We start from the raw sequence: 16,536 nt of genomic DNA, 5'->3' as shown, positions 1-16,536 counted from the left end.
GCGTCCCGATCCGCCGCCGCCGCTGCCCAGCGCGATCTGTCACCTGTCTCCCCGATCTCCTGCTCGCACCCTCACCCCCACACCTCCCGATCCGCTGCCGCCCTCCATCTGCCACAGTGCCACCGCTCCCCCCAATCTGCTGCCCGGCCCCTCACCTTCGTGCAGCAGATCGGAGGGAGCGGTGGCACTGTGACAGATGGAGGAGGACTGGGATCGTGCACCCTGTCCTCCTCCATCTGTCATAGTGCCACCGCTCCCTCCGATCTGCTGCCCGGCCCCTCCCCCTCGTGATCGGTGCTCGCCCCCTCCCCTCCGTGATGTGCTGCTTCGCCCCCTCCCCTCCGTGATGTGCTGCTCGCCCCCTCCCCTTCCCTCCCCTCCGTGATGTGCTGCTCGCCCCCTCCCCTCCCCTCCGTGATGTGCTGCTCGCCCCCTCCCCTCCCCTCCGTGATGTGCTGCTCGCCCCCTCCCCTCCCCTCCGTGATGTGCTGCTCGCCCCCTCCCCTCCCCTCCGTGATGTGCTGCTCGCCCCCTCCCCTCCCCTCCGTGATGTGCTGCTCGCCCCCTCCCCTCCCCTCCGTGATGCGCTGCTCGCCCCCTCCCCTCCGTGATGTGCTGCTCGCTCCCTCCCCTCCGTGATGTGCTGCTCGCTCCCTCCCCTCCGTGATGTGCTGCTCGCTCCCTCCCCTCCGTGATGTGCTGCTCGCTCCCTCCCCTCCCCTCCGTGATGTGCTGCTCGCCCCCTCCCCTCCCCTCCCCTCCGTGATGTGCTGCTCGCTCCCTCCCCTCCCCTCCCCTCCGTGATGTGCTGCTCGCTCCCTCCCCTCCCCTCCGTGATGTGCTGCTCGCCCCCTCCCCTCCCCTCCCCTCCGTGATGTGCTGCTCGCCCCCTCCCCTCCGTGATGTGCTGCTCGCCCCCTCCCCTCCGTGATGTGCTGCTCGCTCCCTCCCCTCCCCTCCCCTCCGTGATGTGCTGCTCGCTCCCTCCCCTCCCTTCCCCTCCGTGATGTGCTGCTCGCCCCCTCCCCTCCGTGATGTGCTGCTCGCCCCCTCCCCTCCGTGATGTGCTGCTCGCCCCCTCCCCTCCCCTCCGTGATGTGCTGCTCGCCCCCTCCCCTCCGTGATGTGCTGCTCGCCCCCTCCCCTCCCCTCCGTGATGTGCTGCTCGCCCCCTCCCCTCCATGATGTGCTGCACGCTCCCCCCACCTCTCACCCCCGTGGTCAGCTACCCGCCCCCTCCCCTGTCACCGCCGTGATGTGCGCTCCCTCCCCTGTCACCGCCGTGATGTGCGCTCCCTCCCCTGTCACCGCCGTGATGTGCACTCCCTCCCCTGTCACCGCCGTGATGTGCGCTCCCTCCCCTGTCACCGCCGTGATGTGCGCTCCCTCCCCTGTCACCGCCGTGATCTGTGCTCCCTCCCCTGTCACCGCCGTGATGTGCGCTCCCTCCCCTGTCACCCCGTGATCTGTGCTCCCTCACCTGTCACCCCCGTGATCTGTGCTCCCTCACCTGTCACCCCCGTGATCTGCGCTCTGCTCACCTGTCTCCCCCGTGATCTGCGCTCTCTCACCTCTCACCCCCGTGATCTGTGCTCCCTCACCTGTCACCCCGTGATCTGTGCTCCCTCACCTGTCACCCCCGTGATCTGCTGTCCGCTCTCCCTCACCTCTCACCCCCGTGATCTGTGCTCTGCTCACCTGTCTCCTCTGTGATCTGTGCTCTGCTCACCTGTCTCCTCCGTGATCTGCGCTGCGCTCCCTCCCCCACCTCTCACCCTCCCCGATCTGCTGCCTCCTTCATCTCCTGTGATCCAGCTGCCTAGATCCATCCTGTAGGGTAACTATCCCCAATCTCACCTCCCACTCCCCTTCCCACCCATCCCCCCCACCCGCCCCCTCCCCCCATCCTCTGCCGCTCCTGCATCCACTGCGCCCTCTCCCATCCACCCCCACCCTATCCCAGCCGCCGTCTCACAATCACAGATGCTCCCTTTATATGCCGCTGCCCCCCCATCTGCTGCCGCCCCATCTGCCGCCCCCCCCCCCCCCCCATCTTCCGCTGTTTTTTTTTTTCTATGCCATGGGGGTCTAGTTTCCAAAATGGGGTCACATGTGGGGGAGCTCCACTGTTTTGGCACCTCAGGGGGTCTCCAAACACAACATGGAATACGCTAATTATCCCAGACAATTTTGCGTTTGAAACGTCAAATGACGCTCCTTGCCTTCCGAGCCCTGCTGTCCTCCCAAACATTTTATTTCTACCACATATGAGGTGTCTGTGTACTCAGGAGAAATTGTACAATACATTTTATGGTGCAATTTTTCCTGATACCCTTGTGAAAAAAAAAGCTACCTGGTTGAAGTAACAATTTTGTGGTAAAAAAAATTTTTTTTATTTTCACAGCTCAACTCTATTAACTTTTGTGAAGCCCCCAGAGGCTCAAAGTGCTCAATAAACATCTAGATAAATTCCATGAGGGGTCTAGTTTCCAAAATGGGGTCACATGTGGGGGAGCTCTACTGTTTCGGCACCTCAGGGGCTCTCCAAACGCAACATGGTGAGGATAAAGATTCCAGCTAATTTTCTGTTCAAAAAAGTCAAATGGCGCTCCTTCCCTTCCGAGTTCTGCCGTGTGCCCAAACAGTGGTTTTTCGCCACATATGAGGTATCTGCGTGTTCAGTAGAAATTGCCCAACAAATTTTGGGGGTTCATTTAATCCTGCTACCCTTGTGAATATGCAATATTTGAGGCTAAATTAACATTTTTGTTGCAAAAAGTAAAATGTTCATTTTTTCCTTCCACATTGCTTTAGTTACTGTGAAGCACCTGAAGGGTTAATAACCTTCTTGAATGTGGTTTTGAGTAGCCTGAGGGGTGCCGTTTTTGGAATGGTGTCACTTTTGGGTGTTCTGTGTCATGTAGACCTTTCAAAATCGCTTCAAATGTGATGTGGTCCCTAAAAAAAGTGGCTTTGTAAATTTTGTTGTAAAAATGAGAAATTGCTCATAAACTTTGAACCCCTATAACTTCCTTAAATTTTTTTTTTTTTCCCAAAATTGTTCTCATGTAAAATAGACATGTGGGAAATGTTATTTATTAATTATTTTGTGTCATATGTCTCGTTGGTTTTAGAGCATAAAAATTCAAAGTTTGAAAATTACAAAATTTTCTAAATTTTCGCGAAATTTCCGTTTTTTTCACAAAGAAATGCAAAAAATATCGGCCTAAATTTACCACTAACATGAAGCCCAATATGTCACGAAAAAACAATCTCAGAATCACCGGGATCCGCTGAAGCGTTCCAGAGTTATAACCTCATAAAGTGACACTGGTCAGAATTGCAAAAAATGGCCTGGTCTTTAGGGTCAAAATAGGCTTGGGGCTGAAGGGGTTAATATATCTGGTTATGACTCCTCATAAAATTTGCATTGGTTTGCTACTAGGGCGGTGAGAATTTAATACTCCCCTCTTGTAGATGTTTTGAATCTAGCCTCCGATACTGACTGCGATAGCAGAGTGTCCATAGCTACAAACCCCCTTCAAGGGTTAGAGTTACCCTGGTTCCTCCTACGGAAGAGTTGGTAAAGGAGGTTAGGGTTTAGATATTGGTAAAGTTTTTTACGTTATGCCAACTTTTTCTTCTTTGACCCTGGCCGGAGAGGACGGTAGCGGAGGTAAAGGCTTTTGCCCATGGCTTCACTCCTCTCCGGTAACATTTGTGACATGTAAATGTTATGCTCTATAGGTTATGTTTTTTGTCATTGTCTTTTCCCATTCCTTATGTGTCTACCCTAATTGTGGTGAGGGAATCCTCTATACCCCATTGAGAGCCATCCAGCATGGGCCTTTAGGCAGTTGCGAGATGGGCAATACCCGGTTAGCCTTCGTATGTAATGCTAATTTTGCATTATACTACTACAACTTAAAATATGGTTAAAATTTTAACGTTAAATGTTAAGGGTTTAAACTCAAACATTAAGAGGTGTATGGCGATTGGTGAGATGCGGACCCAGTGAGCTGATGTGGTTTTCTTGCAAGAAACGCACTTGAACCTCAATGGGAACTGCAATTTTGCTAAACATCTGTACCCCACAATTTTTTTAGCTTCCCAGGAAAGGAAAAAAAGCCGGTGTGGCGATTTTGATATCAAGGACCTGTCCCATTCAAGTTACGACCTCCTTGGCAGACCCACAGGGTAGGTACCTTTTCCTACAAGGGACATATAAGGATCTTCCGATCATTTTGTGTAATATTTACTCCCCTAATACCTCCCAGATCCTCTTTTTGAACCGGGTATTCCTCAAACTCACACGCCTTCCCTCCTCAGCGTGGATTGTGGGTGGAGATTTTAACACTATTTTCACTGACTCTTTAGACAGGTTGACCATTAACAATCAATTGTCAAGCCCGTCTCAGCGTAAATTGACAGCTGCCTTTCGAAGACTGATCCGCAGGTTTGCCTTATTTGATTTGTGGCGAGTTAAACATCCCTCAGAAAAAACCTTTACCTTCTACTCTCCCCCTCATGGTACACACACCAGGATCGACTTCTTCTTTGGCAAATTTCAAGCCCTTAGATTGACGAGCAATGTGGATATTGGTGCAATAACAAGGTCAGACCACACGCCAATGACTCTCACCCTAGATCAGACAACACCACGCACAAGAGTCTGCCACTGGAGGCTCAATAAGTCCCTCCTCAAGAGAACTCCCTACAGAGACAAACTGGAAGCAGGACTGATAGAATACTTCAAGAACAACAAGGGGTCAGTGCCTAATTTTTCTACGGTTTGGGAAGCCCATAAGGCCGTCTTTAGAGGGCAATGCATAGCATTAAGCTCCCGTATCAAAAAAGATAGACTTTATCAGAGAGATCAGCTCCTCAGAAGTCTCAGAGACTTAGAAAATAGGATGACCCTTAACCCATCAATACGTACCCTTAGAGGTATAGTAAAGACTCGTGCCCAACTGAAGGACCTTGAGGTCAATATAACAGAAAAATTACTACTTTATAGCAGGCATAAATACTATGACAAAGGAAATAAATCTCACTCCCTCTTGGCTCGCCAACTTAGAGAGGATAGGGGGAACTCATCCGTTTATGCCTTGAGAGATTCGGGGGGGAATATTTTCTATGACCCCACTATAGTTGCAAAGATCTTTCAGGATTATCTATCAAGACTGTATTCTTTGCCTAGCTCTCTTCCTACAGACCCAGGAAAGCAGAGGGAGCTGATCCACTCCTTTCTTGAGCAGTTTAAGTTGCCTACTCTTTCTCAGAGTGCTGTAAATACACTGAATAAAGAAATCACGTGTGAAGAGGTAGAAAAGGTGCTTAAATTACTTCCTAATGGAAAATCACCGGGTCCAGATGGTCTGACATATTTTTACTACAAGGCATTTGCGGATCGACTCACCCCCTATTTAGTTAAATTATTTAATGGCTTCCTCACGGGCTCCCCTATACCCACAAGTATGTTACATTCTTATATTACGCTCATACCCAAACCGGGGAAGGATGCTATGGAATGTGCCAATTATAGGCCCATAGCACTCCTTAATGCTGATTTGAAAATCTTTCCTAAACTACTGGCTTTATGTCTTTCGGTCCTGTTCCCACACCTAATACACAAAGACCAGGTGGGTTTTGTCCCATGTAGTCAAGGGGGGGACAACACCAGGAAGATTATTGACTTAGTGGAAGTTTTTAATAAGACAGAGAGTGAAGCACTCCTTCTTAGTTTGGATGCGGAGAAGGCGTTTGACCGTCTGGGGTGGCTATTCATGTTTGAAACTCTGCATCATTTAGGAATCTCAGGTGCATTTATCACTGCCCTGAAAAGTTTATATTCATGCCCCTCAGCATCGGTCAGACTTCCTTATGCCGCATCTCAACCCTTTCAGATACACAATGGCACCCGTCAGGGATGCCCTTTGTCCCCCCTGCTCTTTGTTATGTGCATTGACCCTAATATACGTGGAGAAATGGTGAGAGACAAGGAGTTTAAGCTATCCTTTTATGTGGATGATGTCCTATTGATTTTGTCCCAACCCCATACCACCCTCCCGAATTTGCATTCCCTATTACTACAATTTGGAAGGCTGTCAGGGTATAAGGTCAACCAGAGCAAAACAGAAGCCTTGCCTATTAATATTCCACAGGGGTGAGTTTCCTCCTTACAGGAAAACTACAATTATAAATGGAAAAATATATCCTTGACATACCTGGGTATACAACTAACATCAAAGTATAAGCTATTATACCAGCAGAACTATCCTAGTTTATTTACTGAGATAAAAAGCTACTTTACCTATTTGAGACCCTTCCGGTGTGTGTACCATACAAAGAGTTGCGCAGCATTCAGTCTATTATACTTCAATTTGTTTGGGCCCACAATAGACATAGAATTAAGAAAATGACTTTGCTTGACAGTAAACTGAGAGGAGGCCTAGGAGTCCCTGATATTACTAGGTACTATTGGGCAGTACATCTACGCCACATCCCTGCATGGTCTAATCGCAGTGCCTTCTCTAGATGAATGGAAATAGAGAAGTTATGGCTCGACCCAATACACCCCAATTCCTACCTCTGGGGCACCTCATTAAACAAGCCTGACCCACATACTCTGGGCCCTATAGCCTTCACGAAGAGGATATGGGACTGTTGTGTCAAAAAGTTTCCACTTAAATCTGAACACTCTCCATTGGCTTCTTTTCTTTTTAATCCCAGAATGCCAGACGGTATGCAGGGTACAGCGACTAAAACATGGTTTGACAGGAAACTCTTTTGCTTTGCTGACATAGTAGACGCACACTCTAGAGTCCTTCTCCCCTACGCCACCATATCTGCTAAACTTAATCTCCCTGGCTAATTCCCAAAATCGGTATTTACAAATTAGACACCTGATGCACTCCCTTTTTACCTCCATAGAAGTCTCTATCACTACACTTTTTGAGAGATTATGCAGAGCTGGGGTCTCTAGTAAAGGTCTCATCTCAGATATATACCGTATTTTAATTACCCCCTGCCCAGAAGACAAGCCAAATCATACCTATATGAGGAAATGGGAAGATTTCCTTGGTGAGACCATTCCCTTATGTATGTGGAAACAGATTTGGGATACTGCCTCTAAGACATCCTCATGCTATGTCTATAATGAAAATCAGTATAAATTACTCATGTATTGGTATCACACCCCATCACTACTACATAAACTAAACCCAGCTATACCTGACAATTGTTGGAGGTGTGGAGCTAAAGGAGGAGACATACCACACATATTCTGGGTATGCCCCTTTATCCAGTGCTTCTGGAGGTTGGTGCAATCCCTTATATATAAAGTAACTGGCCTTCGGGTTCCCCTGGATCCTAAATTCTATATATTAAATATACTACTTGTTCAACTGGGGAAAAGAGTGAAGCGGTTATTGTTACATATAACTACAGCAGCTAGATGTCTGATTGCCCGTAACTGGAGATCGGCCCATCCACCCTCACTTACAGATCTCCATTCTCGGATCCAAGATGTGAGAAGGATGGAGTATCTATCTGCCCTGTCAAATAACAGGGTAGATCATGTTGAGAGCGTTTGGTCACTTTGGGACACCTATTGGGCCAATAAAGACTAATAGTAAGGCATGGTTTTGATGGAAGCCTGATATATTCACCCTCACCACTTCATCCCCCCCCTTATATCTCCTTGTCTAGTATTGTTTTGTTTGTCTTGTCACATTCCCTGTTTCTATTGTATTAGTGATAGTATGATATGTATACTGATTCTCAGTTTACAGTTATTGCTCATATGCTTGTGAGACATATCTATGCATTCATGTACTTTTTCCATGTCTGTTTAAAAAAATGTAATAAAACATTCAGTTATAAAAAAAAAATGGGGCGACCCCACGTCATTTTTTTTTTTACACTATTTTTTTAAATAAAAAAATTAATGGGCTTCCCTGTATTTTGATTGCCAGCCAATGTAACGCCAGGCAGATGGGGGTGGCAACCCGTAGCTGTCTGCTTTATCTGCGCTGAGAATCAAAAATACCGCAGAGCGCTACGTCATTTTTTGTAATGATTTATTTTTACAGTACTGTGATGTCAGGCAATCAAAATACAGGGAAGCCCATTTTTTTTTTTTTGTTGTTTAAATAAATAATTAAAAAATAATATATATGGGCTCCCGCTGCATTTTTTGTATTGCTAGCTAAGGGTAATCCAAACAGCTACTGACTGCTAACCCCCACTGCTTGGTGTTACCTTCACTGGCAATGGAAAATCCAGGGAAGTATTTTTTATTTTTTTTGCCAAAAAACTAAAAAAAAAATGACGTGAACTTCGCCATATTTTTGCATGCTAGCCAGGTACAGCAGGCAGGTACGGCTGCCTCCAACCCCCAGCTGCCTATTTGTACCCGGCTGGGAACTAAAAATATAGGGAAATCCCTTTTTTTAATTATTTAATTCGCCTCATTTTTGTGTCCAGCCAGGTACAACTAGGCAGCTGGGGATTGGAATCCGCACCACAGGTTAGCTTGAGCTTTCTGGGCCCCTCTGCTGCGAATTGCAGTCCGCAGCCGCCCCAGAAAATGGCGCTTTCATAGAAGCGCCATCATCTGGCGCTGTATCCAACTCTTCCAGCAGCCCTGAAACCGGGTGGCTTGCTGGATAATAATGGGTAAATACTAGCTTTGTTTTACTAGGTAGTATTAAGCCAGAGATTCTTAATGTCAGGCAAGTTTGACCCGGCCATTAAGAATCTCCAATAAAGGGTTAAAAAAGACACCACACAGAGAAAAAATACTTTAATAGAAATAAATACACAGACACACTTAGAGACTCCATGTTTATTACTCCCTGTCAGCCCGCCACGATCCTGCTCTTCTGTCTTCTTTCTCCTTCAACCCATGCAGCTCTGCTACATCAGACAGCACTGCATGGGAGGAAGACGCTGCTGCTCCCGTGCAGTCTATTCACTCAGTGAGTGAGCAGAAGCTGCATGCTGTAAGCGATGACGTCACCGCTAACAGGTAACGGTGCTCCGATCACATGATGCCCGGTGCCGCTATTTACCGGCTGTGACAGCTAGTCCCTGCATCTGGGCTGACTCTGTAAAGAGCACACACATGCAGGAACGGGGAGTCGACCATGTGCCAGAGCATTTCGCCAGTACACGGACATGCTCAAATGAGCACCGCTTACCGGAGAGATGCACTGACAGGACCTAGCAATGACGTCTAGCCATGTGACCAGTCTGTAGCCAATGAGATAATAGACACGTGACTGGTCACATGCTATTTTGACGTCACAATAGGTCCTATCATCAGTGCTGGTTACCGGGAGGACGCAGCGATTAATGAAGGAAAAGCGTCTGGAGACAGAGTGCAGGACACGTCACGGGGACCTGTAAGTGTTATGGCAATGTTTATTAACTGTATGTGTACATGTATAATGTGTTTTTATGTGTTTGTGTTTGCCTCCCATTGTTTTCAATGGGGTTCGAGTGGTTCGTCGAACGGTTCGTCGAACATTCGTCGAACGGAGCCTCCGTTCGGCGAACCGAACTCGAACGCTAGGGGGGTAGCTCATCTCTAGCGCCCCCTTTGGCAAATATCACAGCTTGTAAAGGCTTTTTGCAGCCAGCCAAGAGTCTTTTTGTTTGAGGGATTTTCATCCATTCTTCCTTGAAAAGTCTTCCAGTTCTGTGAGATTCCTGGGGTCGTCTTGCATGCACGGCTCATTTTGACGTCTAGCCAGAATTTTCAATGATGTTCATATCAGGTGATTGTGAGAGCCATTGTAAAACCTTTAGCTTGCGCCTTTTGAGGTCATCTATTGTGTAATTTCATGTGTTTTTAGGATTATTTTCCATTTGTAGAAGCCATTCTATTTTCAACTTCAGCTTCTTTACATGTGGTATTATATTTGCAGGGATGTTTTCAGCTTCCAGGAACTGTGTACATGAAACACTCATGCCGGGGCTTGCAGGGCTCGCACGGTCACCAGGCTGGTGGTGTTCTGGGTTGAGCTGTGAGTGGCCCGACCCGGCTTCCGTGACCGCGGGTTTCATTAAAAGGGGGTTTCAAAAGTCCGGTGTGACAAGGGGGTAATGCAAAGAGGGTAACGGGGTTCCTGGGAGCACATCACCGGTTGCAGCGGTGATTGGGGCCTCGATCTTCTCTGCCGTTGACACCCTCCCCCTGCAACTCTTCTCTCCCCCAGGAGTGGTATGGGATGGAAATAGGCTTTGCAAGGAGCGCCACCTGTGGTATGCGGCAAGATGTTTAGCCGTCGCTGCACAGTCTCTCTCCAGGGTAGGTGTTGCGGCAGCTAAAATGGAATCGCTCTTAACGGGTGGAGCGGGGAAGCCCCGGGAGGTTGGTGAGAACCGAGGGCAGCAGTCCACGAGAGCACCGGGGCACAGGGCAGCGGCATTTACTCACAAGAGACACCGGGTGCGGGTTCCAGTTCCTCTTTATTCACCGGTCTTTTCCAACATTGCACCCGAGTGCTGGTCCTCGCTGTTATAGCCTCTGGTCGGTCCCGGGCAGGTTGGCGGCAGGGTTCAGTAAGGTTATCTGAGGGTCTCTTTTTCATGTGCGTTTGGTTGCCATCCCCGTGGCATGAAGCTTCATGGGGACTCGCCGCCTCTCTGTCTCTTTCCCCTAACCCTGTCAGCACCCCCTTTACCTAGGACACCACCAGGTACATTCTCCACGATCCCCAGTACGGGTCCCCGTTCCCCTCCTCTAGGTGTTACTAGCCCTGGTCTGGCTAGTTCGCCTCCACAGGAGCAACCCCTGTAGAGGTCTGTCTCCTCTCACATTCCAGACGTTTCTGATTAGACTCCCTGCTTTCTCTGCAGCTCACTCCTAGCTAAGGCCCCCACCCTACCAGGACGTTGTCATAGTGACCTGTCTTTGTGAAGCCACCTGCTTCCTGCTTATTTAGGAGATAGGATGAGTCATGCAAACCTGAGGCAAACCTGCTGAAAATCTATTAACTCCTTCCTGGTGATGTGATGCGTGTGTGTGTGTGTGTGTGTGTGTGTGTGTGTGTGTGTGTGTGTGTGTAAACTTACCTCCTCCTGCCCGGGAAAGGATATTTTACAATACCCTGTAACGACCATGCCACAGAGGTGTTACATACATATCCTTGCAACATGGAAAATGGGAGAGAAAACATAAGTGTTGCACCATTTATATATTTCTGCAGTGTAAAATATATATATATATATAAAAAAAATAAGTTTTATATATATGTATATATATATATATATATATATATATATATATATATATATATATATATATATATATATATATATATATATACACACACACACACACTGTGTGCAGAATTATTAGGCAAATGAGTATTTTCATCATGATACTTTTTATACATGTTGTCCTACTCCAAACTGTATAGGCTTGAGAGCCAACTACCAATTAAGTAAATCCGGTGATGTGCATCTCTGTAATGAGAAGTGGGGTGGTGTAATGACATCAACTCCCTATATAAGGTGTGCTTAATTAGCCAAATGGGTCAGAAGAGAGATTTGACGGGCTCTGAAAAGTCCAAAATTGTGAGATGTCTTGCAGAGGGATGCCACAGTCTTAAAATTGCCAAACTTTTGAAGTATAATCACCGAACAATCAAACGTTTCATGGCAAATAGCCAACAGGGTTGAAAGAAGCGTGTTGGGCAAAAAAGGCGCAAAATAACTGCCCATGAATTGAGGAAAATCAAGCGTAAAGCTGCCAAAATGCCATTTGCCACCAGTTTGGCCATATTTAAGAGCTGCAACGTTACTGGAGTATCAAAAGCACAAGGTGTGCCAGACTCAGGGACAAGGCCAAGGTAAGGAAGGCTGAAAAACTACCATCTTTGAACAAGAAATATAAGATAAAATGTCAAGACTGGGCCAAGAAATATCTTAAGACTGATTTCTGAAAGGTTTTATGGACTGATGAAATGAGAATGACTCTTGATGGGTCAGATGGATGGGCCAGAGGCTGATGTAAAGGGTAGAGAGCTCCACTCTGACTCAGACGCCAGCAAGGTGGAGGTGGGGTACTGGTATGGGCTGCTATCATCAAAGATTAACTTGTGGGACCTTTTCGGGTTGAGAATGGAGTGAAGCTCAACTCCCAGACCTACTGCCAGTTTCTGGAACACATCTTCTTCAAGCAGTGGTACAGGAAGAAGTCGGTATCGTTCAAGAAAAACATGATTTTCAAGCAGGACTATGCTCCATCACATGCATCCAACTACTCCACAGCGTGGCTGGCCAGAAAATGTCTAAAAGATGAAAAAATAATGACATGGCCCCCTTGTTCACCTGATCTGAACCCCATAGAGAACCTGTGGTCCCTCATAAAATGTGAGATCCACAGGGAGGGAAAACAGTACACCTCTCGGAACAGTGTCTGGGAGGCTATGGTGGCTGCTGCACACAATGTTGATCGTAAATAGATCAGGCAACTGACAATCTATGGATGGTAGGCTGTTGAGTGTCATTATACAGAAAGGTGGGTATATTGGTCACAAATTTTTTGGGGTTTTGTTTTTGTTTACCTGGTGAAAATAAACAAGTGAAATGGGAAAATATTTGGTTGTTATTAAGTTGCCTAATAATTCTGTACAGTAATAGCTACCAGCACAAACAGATATCCTCCTAAGATAGCCAAATGTAAAAAGAAAACAACCCAACTTCCAAAAATATTAAGCTTTGATATTTATGAGTCTTTTGGGTTGATTGAGTACATAGTTGTTGATCAATAATAAAATAATTCTGCACATGGTGTATATTATACACTGAACAAAAATATAAACATAGCACTATTTTATTTTTTTCTCCCTTTTTTCATGACCTGAACTCAAAGAACTAAGACTTATATTATGTACACAAAAGGCCATTTTCTCTCAAATAGTTTTCATAAATTTGTCTAAATCTGTGTAAACACTTCTCTTTTGCCAAGTTAATCCATCCACCTAACAGATGTTGCATATAGAAAATATTTATATATATATATATGTGTGTGTACCGCCCCCGTGTCAGCAGCCGGGACTGCTGCTCAGATCCGCGGTGGCTCGAGGGGTCTCTGGATCTGGGGGTCGTGCGGTCACACAAAACAAAAAGGGGGTATTTATAGGAGAGTGGTATGTGTGAAGTTCGTGACGCCACCCATGTTGTGTGGTAAGGTGGAGTACCACCGCTGCCGTTGGGAGCACCCGATGGCGATGGAATGGCAGCCAGGTGTTTAACCCCTCCGTGGGTAGGGGGAATGCCCCGAGGCTCGGTGATGGTGGTGAAGGGATACCGTTGGGGAGGTAAGGGCCACTGCATACTCACTCAGTCCAATAACGACTGACACCGACAACTTGTAAACCAAACTTCTGAGCACCGCTGCAGCAGGGAGGGAGCACACCTGGGTCCCGTGCCCGTTGGTGTTGCTTGTTAGCCTGTGACCTTTTCCTTGGCACCTTTCTACTGATTGGCCCCTGTAGTGTAGAACTAGTTGGGTCCCGCTCACCTGTATGGCTAATGGAGTGAGCTTGCTCTCGGGGTTCACGCTTGGGATTTTCTGGACTGTGTATTGGGAAAGTCCTATCCCCCTCGTTGCGCTAGTACCCCCGTTTTTGTAGTGGGTGGAGAATGAATCTTGAAGGCTCCGGTCTCCTCGGATGAATTACCAGGATGCTATAAGCTACTTCCCAGCCTAGGGTCCACGTACTCCGTTGTGCCCTGGCCCCTGCCCGGAGATGGCACAAGGCCGCCGGCTGCCCTCCTCCGCAGTTCTGTGCCCTTTGTCACGATCCCCTGCGACCGGGGTTCCAGCTCCTACCAGGCCCAGACCAACGTCTGCCACCTAGTATTCTCAAGGAGCCCAGCTCCTAACCTCCTCCAACCAACTTGTGACCTCTCCTCAAGAGAGTCACCACTCAACTGCCTGCTCCTGACACTCCTGACCCTCTCAAACCAACCCCCCGAATGATGTGTCTGGTGGGTGTGGTGCATAGTGTCCCTAGGATTTTTGATTGACTGGTTCTTAGCAGCACCAAAGGTGAGGGACCCGTAACCAAGGAGGATGTGGATACCGTGCAGAAGGGCAGATTGCACAATACCCTGTGACAACCTGATAGGCCAGGGTGTCACATTCCCCCTTGGTTTAACATTGCTCGTCCCCGAGCTACAGGACACAAGTGGTTTATTTATTTATTTATTATAACTGTAGAAAGATAGAAAACAAGGTTAACATTTTTATTTGTATTTTCATCCCACGCAGGGGAGGCACTTTTCTTAAACGTTACTAAATGGAAAGAGTTCATCTCCCAATGATGGGACGCTACTGCTTTTAATGGTAACGGAGACTCAACCTGATCCATTGCAGCCTCTTCTTGCGACAGTCCAGTCCCAATGTCCCGGATCCCAATAACCCACCACCTAAACAAACCTGACCTCTGCAAACCTATCCGCGGGTCCGTGACCAAGTTAAGGTCCCGGGTGTGGTATTAGACGACTCTGGTTGGCACAGGAGGTGCAACTGTATACAAAACACGAGTTCGTGTTGGTCACGCCAGTCCTGTGACCGTGGTCCATTTTTACTAACTATGAAAAATCAACAGAGTCCATGTACCAGGTGTACACACTGTAAAAGAATCTGGTTATTAATCAGGTAACTTCTTCGTTCATTTGCAATTGGCTAGTCAAACACTTATCTGCTAACATTTTCTACATGAAAAATAACAAACTGTGGAAAATAACAACCGAAAACACCGATACCTAACAGTTCTATGGCATCGTAAAACTACTGGTATTATACCTATATTTTTAATAGTAAATTGCCGTGTCCCGTAGCCATGCTTCCTTGCAACTACGCACCACTGACACCAGCACAAACCCTTTCTCAAACATCACATGCTTGGTCACCTCCAGGGCATACCAGCCCCGCTCTCCACAATGCCGGGTATAGGTGACTACCTTCCCTGGCTCCAGATTCCGGCCCGGGTGATCCCTCGGGAGATGCTGCTCAATATCCCTTCGAACCACAATCTCCTCATCAGGGAGACTTGCTTCCCAGAGGAAACCCCACCTCTTCTTAGGGTTGACGCTTCGCATGAGGCCCCTTCTCTGTGGCTTTTGGACATGAAATGTGGCTTTCCTCAGGTTCTCTTTTTCCTTCTTAGTACGGGCAACGATCACCCGCTGCCGTTGGTCTGGAGTTGTCATCAGTGGTGTCAGCTGTCGCTGGTGTCGTTCCCAGCGGGGGGCATCGGCGTTCAGCCTCAGCTCCCTAACTAGCTCTGGCTTTAAGTGAATTCTTGCGGCCCCAACAGCTGTCGGGATGCCACGCGGCAGTGGAACCGGTGGTTCTAAAGACCCCACTTCCGCTTCTGTAGGTAAAACGACCAACTGCTCCGCAGCCGGGGTTGCAGAGTCCGGGTCCACCGCCTCTGAGGACGGGCCCGGTGATGCAGCCGGGTCTGGTCTGGCCGAGGTCCGGACGACCGCTGTCATGACTGGGATAATAGTCGAGACCGGTGTTTCTGTAGCTGGAGCCCCATATACATGCACTGCAGATTCCGCTGCTGGGGTGGGAGCAGGCAGCTCGGCGTCCGCCGAGGACGGGTTAGGAGATGGTGGAATGCTCGCCGCGAGCGGGGGCGGTCCGGATCCCTCAGCCGCATTGGCTGGATTAGGGTAATCGACAGGGACTGAGTAACCACTTACCCTCTCTTCTCGTGGGACTTTCATCTCACGGTCTCGCACCGCCATCGCCAGGCTCCTCATCTCTTCCCTCCAGTGGTTCAGTACAAACAGGAACTGCGTCCACATTCTCCTGCACAGCTGCTCCATCTCTTCCTCTATCCAAGTCGCTGGTTCTGGTAACCAGCTCCGCTCTGCCATCTTGCCTCTGCGTCGTCCAGGAACGTTATGGCAGAGTCCTGGTGTCCCTGCTTCACTTCCGCTCTTGTTACATTCCGGCACGCCCCCTCGGTTTTAACTCAGCACTCTTCCGCGCGCTGTGGCCCTCTGGGAACTTCCAGTTCTGGCCTCACATGTGGGACGAAGGGCGGGGCTTAGGCTTCGCGCGCTTTCACAGGGAAGACAGAGTTTTGGCGCGAAAAGATGGTAGAAAATGGCGGAATTGGCGGGAAAAGGAATTTTGACTCGCGGTTTTCGGCTTCAAGGCGCACGTCACCCAGGTAAGTGGGTCCTGCTTGTATCCTGTTTGTGACGCCAGATGTTTTGTAGGTGTACCGCCCCCGTGTCAGCAGCCGGGACTGCTGCTCAGATCTGGATACGCGGTGGCTCGAGGGGTCTCCGGACCCGGGGGTTGTGCGGCCACATAAAACAAAAAGGGGGTATTTACAGGGAAGTGGTATGTGTAAAGTTCATGACGCCACCCATGGTGTGTGGTAAGGTGGAATATCACCGCTGCCGTTGGGAGCACCCGATGGCGATGGGATGGCAGCCAGGTGTTTAACCCCTCCGTGGGTAGGGGGAATGCCCCGGGGCTCGGTGATGGTG

The sequence above is a fragment of the Anomaloglossus baeobatrachus genome, chromosome 4 (assembly GCF_048569485.1).
Source record: "Anomaloglossus baeobatrachus isolate aAnoBae1 chromosome 4, aAnoBae1.hap1, whole genome shotgun sequence".
Taxonomy (NCBI): Eukaryota; Metazoa; Chordata; class Amphibia; order Anura; family Aromobatidae; genus Anomaloglossus; species Anomaloglossus baeobatrachus.
This window is presented reverse-complemented; position numbering follows the sequence as displayed.